At 37.7% G+C, this 6147-nt stretch overlaps 1 pseudogene; it reads left to right on the forward strand.

Moving 5' to 3' along the window:
• Positions 1–3311: 3311 nt before the first annotated feature.
• On the forward strand, positions 3312–5645 carry LOC111388999 (annotated as a pseudogene).
• The last annotated feature ends 502 nt before the right edge of the window (positions 5646–6147 follow it).

The following is a 6147-nucleotide window of genomic DNA, read 5'->3' on the forward strand; positions in this document are numbered from 1 at the left end:
CTTTAATGATACAATTTACAGAATAGTCTATTATTAATTTGAAAGAGGTCTAAGGAGTGGTGACCCTTTTTAAATCCACTGCTCCCTCAGATTCCCAGACCTTCAGAGAGATCTTGGACAAAGGTAAGCCGTGGAGGATCACTTACCTTAATAACCAGTTCCAAGATTAACAAGAACCAAATATAAATCGATAAGAGGGTTCAGAAATATACCATACACTGAAACCTTAAAGTTTCAGTAGAGAGACATCACCAAAATACCGGGAGAGTAGTTCGTCTTTGAGAGTGGGTGCAAGGAACCAGTGAGTTACTAAAACTCGGTGTGAACTCAGCCAAAATCGGAGCGAGTCAACTCAACTCGCCAAACACAGTACGAGTCAAACCACTCAGTCAAAACTCAGTTTTGAGTCAACTCAGAATTTTCAGAAAAATCAGTAACAGAGAACGGATCTCCTTTAAAAAACAACAGATCCAAAAGAAACTATCAAGAACAATTAGTAGATCCAACCTATAGTTGAATCGAAGGTTTATTCCAGAGTGTACGCCTTTTTAAATATCAGATCTTAAACTTTGAAAACCAAAAATTACAGATTTGAAGTTCTTTTAAATTTTTTTTTATATAAACAAAGAACTAGGGTTTCTTGTAAAAGGAATTTTACAAAAAAAAAATGAAATCTAAAAAACACACGGTTTCAGAAAAAATGCTCTGATACACTGTTATTTTCGAAACCTTATGATTTGATCTAATTTGAGTAAAAAACATTCAAAGAAATTGCAGAACATAAAAGAGCAAGAACACCAGATATGATTTTGCCCTTGAAAGGGCCCAGATGTTCGGTCGTAAGACCTAATCACCCGTTGAGCATCCACTAAGGGATTTAGCTCGAGATCCACTAATATCAACCAAGAATCAGTTTACAAAATGTACGAAGAAATGTTTGATTTCTTCGATTTTTTTCTCGCCTCTTTAACTGAAAAATCCTCACACTTTTGATTTTTCTATGTCTCGCACTAAGCAATCAGAGATTACCACTAAGAACAACAACTATCAATCACAAAGATCAATTTCAGATTACAGAGACAAAACCCTAACTTTTCACTCAGAAAAGTAGAAGAGACGGAGAGAAGAAAAAAATCTGAAAAAAAGCATCTCAAATATGAACAGGGCCAAGGTCAAATATATATCTGTCCACACCAATAGTCACGATCAAAGGGCTGGAATGAAGCCACGCGTACGGCTGATTCTCATCCCTGAAAAGAGGCTAAAATCATGTTGTATCAAAAATACGTTTTTCATCTAACAATCAGCAACCCGGTTGTAATTAAAATGGCCCTACATAAATGGCCCAACCAACATACGATTTAGCAAGGCAGCCCAAAACCTTTAACATTTTACCATCTTGAAATATTATCTCCCTACATCAACTAAAACCACAAATGAAGTTCCAATTCTTCATCCACAAAATGGACAAAAATTTAACTTCTAAACAGGATGGAGTAGGAACCAGCAATCAAGGGGTGAAAATCTCGGCCAAACAGCTTCTGCTTCGACTGGCTGTGGTTTCGAGAGAGGCATAGAATATGATGGAGACGATGAGAATCTATTCGAACGGCCTCCCAGTTTTTTCATCACCCCTTCACAAACCTCGTCTTCGATTTTAAGCTGCTTTGAATTGGAGTTCACAGGAATGATGCAATTGCAAAACCAACCTAAGAAACCTAAAAATGCACAATGAGAAACTAATCTCGATTTTGTATAAATAAGCCGATGTTTTTGTGAACCTTTCATAATGTTCTGTAGGGTTTCAAAATCTTCTATTTTTGGCAACCAATCTTATGCAAAAATATGCAACACAAGGACTTTTGAATGGAATATGTCCAAAGTCTGTAAGTTAGCCAAAAATTCAGCGCTTAACCTTCAGTATCATCATTTTCAAGAATTGGAACTCCATTCATCTGTGGTCTTAGTTGATGAAGAAATGGGGAAATGTTTTAAGATGATAAAATCCTTTCATTTTGCAAAAAAAAGTTATTGCATGCATTCACTTAACGGATAAGTTGGATGGAAATGGATGAAATGAAAGGTGTAAGGTGAAAATGTAGGAATTGGTTCAAATAATTAACTAAAAATGGGAAAATGAAAAGGTGTGTAATAGTGAAAAATGAAAAGGTGTGACTACGTGTCAATTTCGACCAAATATTCGGACTTGATCCGATAGTCAAATTACAAAAGTAAATAAATCAACTTATTCTACTCGTCGAATAAATCGTTGTGGTATATTTGGAATCTCGAAACCAATTCCGGGTGAATGAGAAATTGCGGACTAAAGTTGGAAGAAATGAAGTGTTACAACTTTTCGAAAGGATGCAGGTTTTGGCCAAGTATTGCAACTTTTTGAAATGATGCATGTTTTGGCCCACACAACTTCATTTGCACCCTTTCTACATCTATAAATAGAACTCTATGGACATGATTTTGGGTACACCAATTACATTAAACATTCATTCTCCTCTTGCAATTCTTTCCTTTCTAATTCCATAGCATTTTCATGCATTTCCTTGGTAGAGAGGGAATTCCATTCGAGTTCGCCGGTCGAAGTCATTTGAAGTGCTCCTATGGCTTGACGTGGTCATTGTATCTTGGGAGATGATTGTCGAAAAACCGTTAGCACCGATGCAGGGCAAATTCATCTTAAGGACCAAGTGTCAAACACTTGCCTCAACAAAAAATTCATCACTTACATCTTTCTTCCTACAACTTACTGATTTCTTTGATTATATTTTGATTTTGGAAATGATTAACATTGTTTACATGTTTATGTTGCAAGGTTCGATCAAGGAATAATTTGTTTTCGTTCAAGAATCGAAAGGGATGAATTCATATCCATACATTTAGATTCCGTAACTTTTATGTTTTGCTTTTCAAATCCTATTTCAATAAGTCGAAATTACGTTTCGATTTCACACAAATAACCGATATGTTTTTGTGAATATAATATGCACGTAATCGGTGTAAATTTCTCGAACAGAAAATACCGAAAAAATGGAAGATAAGGACGTTATGCACAAGAATTTATGGATCCCTTGATTTTGGGCGCTAAATGAGGACCTCACTTGCCTCGTCTCACATTCGGCCTGCATAAGAGGTGTGCATCTGAAGCGTTGGAGCCAAGTTAATAAGTGGAATGAAGAAAAACAACAGCTAGAGAAAGTCAAGATTCAGAGTCAAGCATCTTACTTCAGATTGCGTAACTCGTTTTTGTTAATTGTTGGCCGGCTTATTTGAACAATATTTTATCTTTGCGGAGAAGACTGACCGATTCTTGAAATGAAAAAGCGTACAGTTGGAGAAGTCTAATTGGAAGACTTTCCATTAAAATACAGAACTTCATCATCATGTGTTCAATGTTTCTACAGACAATTTACAATCAAATTCTTGGCCATGGCTGTGTGCAAGTTTTCACTCCTCCCTCTTTTCTTCCTTCTCCACTTCCCATGTACATTTTCATTGGACTTCGATCTTAAGACGATTGGTCCTGATGATACAAATCTCCGCATTAAGATCTCAGGGTCTGCTTATATTTCAGAAGGCATTCAAGTCACACCACATGAGCGCGGCAATGCGATTGGTAATAAATCAGGTCGGGCCACCTACGTCGAGCCACTTCATTTGTGGGACAAGAATTCTGGGAAGTTGACTGATTTTTCAACCCATTTCTCCTTTGTAATTGATTCAGAAGGGAGATCTACGTTTGCTGATGGGCTTGCTTTTTTCTTGGCTCCTCCTAATTCTAGCATCCCGGAAGGAGCTGCTGGTGGTGGCCTTGGCCTTGCAATTGATCTAAATCCAGGCCAATTTGTTGCAGTGGAGTTTGATACTTTTCAGAATTATTATGATCCACCTGGTACTCATGTAGGTATTAATATTAATAATATGTCATCTGTTGCGAAGACAAATTGGTCGAATGGTATTCCTCGGGGGATGGAAAATGACGCCTGGATTAATTATAATGCTAGTTTGAAGACTCTGAGTGCTGCTTTTACGAGTTTTTCAAATAATAGAAATCAAATTCAAAACCTCAGTTTTGTGGTTGATCTGAGAGATTACTTGCCAGAATTTGTTACTTTTGGCTTTTCAGCTGCAACGGGAACTTTGTTCGAGAAAAATAATGTTAAGTCGTGGCAGTTTTCTAGTTCGCCACTTGATGTTGGCTCAAAAGGTCCAACTCCGAGCCCACAACCACAAACAGGCTCCAACGTCATCACTGGTGGAAAGAAAAATAATGGGGGACTGGTTGTCGGATTAAGCACCGGAATGTCAATTCTGGTTCTTGCTTCGGGTTTGGTGGTCTATTTGTTGTGGAGAGTATAAGAAGAAAAAAGGGGATGAGCATTTTCATGATCTGTCTATGGACAATGAATTCGAAAAGGGCAGTGGCCCTAAAAGGTTTTCATACAATGAATTGGCTTTGGCGACGAACAACTTTTCAGAGGAGGATAAGCTCGGAGAAGGGGGGTTTGGTGGAGTTTATAAAGGTTTCTTGACACAACTTAATTCTCATATTGCTGTCAAGAGGGTAGCGAAGGGATCTAAGCAAGGAATAAAAGAGTATGCGTCAGAGGTTAAGATTATCAGCCTACTGAGGCACAAAAATCTTGTGCAACTCATCGGTTGGTGCCATGAAAGAGGAGAATTCCTACTTGTTTACGAGTTCATGCCAAATGGCAGCTTAGATTTTCATCTATTCAAAAACAAATCAGTTTTGCCATCGGAAGTAAGGTACAAAATTGCCCAAGGTTTGGCCTCAGCTTTGCTTTATCTACACGAAGAGTGGGAACAATGTGTTGTGCACCGGGATATAAAATCTAGCAATGTTATGCTGGATTCCAACTTCAAGGCGAAACTCGGTGATTTTGGATTAGCTAGACTCGTTGATCACGAAAAAGGATCCCAAACAACAATGCTTGCCGGGACAATGGGATACATGGCTCCCGAATGTGTCATCACTGGCAGGGCTAGCAAAGAATCTGATGTCTACAGTTTTGGAGTTGTATTACTGGAAGTAGCATGTGGAAGAAGACCAATCGATACAAGATTGCAAGAAGATCAAGTAAGAATGGTGGAATGGGTTTGGAACCTCTACGGAAAGGGAAAACTACTTGATGCAGCAGATCCAAAACTATGCGCAAAATTTGATGCTCGAGAAATGGAATACTTGATGGTTGTTGGGCTATGGTGTGTTCATCCAGACAACAGACACCGGCCATCGATAAGGCAAGCTATCCACGTCCTTAATTTCGAGGCAGAGTTGCCCGTACTCCCCTCAATGATGCCAGTGCCTACATATTTCCCTCCTATAACTATCACGGGTTCAACTGTGCAAGGGAGTAATGAGCATCAATCTCGGAGCTATGGTTACAGCACCAGTTCTTCAAACATAACCACGTCTTCTGCATCTTCCAGTCCATCTGCAGCGCTTCTTTACACATACTGAGTACTATTCGTTCGAATTTTTTGGGTGCTTAAACTCGTAGGAATCAACTCTCTGTTCTTTTCTAAATTATGGTTAGTGTAAACTGTACCTTGGTAACGAAATTCTTGTGATTGAGAGACTCCAAAATTATATTATTATAGATTTTATTTAATTATTTATTCGTTTTTTTGTTCTTGTTTTTAGTAAGTAGTTTTAATATGCACATCTGGTTGATTGCAGCATGAATTCTCACCATTTTACATCTGGTTTATGATTTCAAATAAGCTGTGAGGCACTTTTTAATCTCTATCTGCACTTATATTTTGTATAGCAGTCGATGTTTCCTTCTAGGGACTTAACCTTGAAGTATTCAAAATTTTTGAGTCGTTTGCTTGCTTGAAACTTTTATTATCACTCCTTTGATTTTTTCAAAAGCATCTAGAAAATGCTGAAACAGTCATTCCATTTTACACTTGCACACGAGTCAAAAGTTTGCCAATACTTGAAAGACTTGTCATCTGGCAAAAGTTTGACTTTATTACTTAAATCGCTTAACCTTGAAGGTGTAATTCTAATTTAACTTCTATACTTAATCGATTGTTGATAAGTGTATTTTGAAAGCTTATCTAAACCATTAAATTAGGATATGTTAAATTACTTTGGATAAATCATAG

Source organism: Olea europaea, chromosome 3 (assembly GCF_002742605.1).
Source record: "Olea europaea var. sylvestris chromosome 3, O_europaea_v1, whole genome shotgun sequence".
Taxonomy (NCBI): Eukaryota; Viridiplantae; Streptophyta; class Magnoliopsida; order Lamiales; family Oleaceae; genus Olea; species Olea europaea.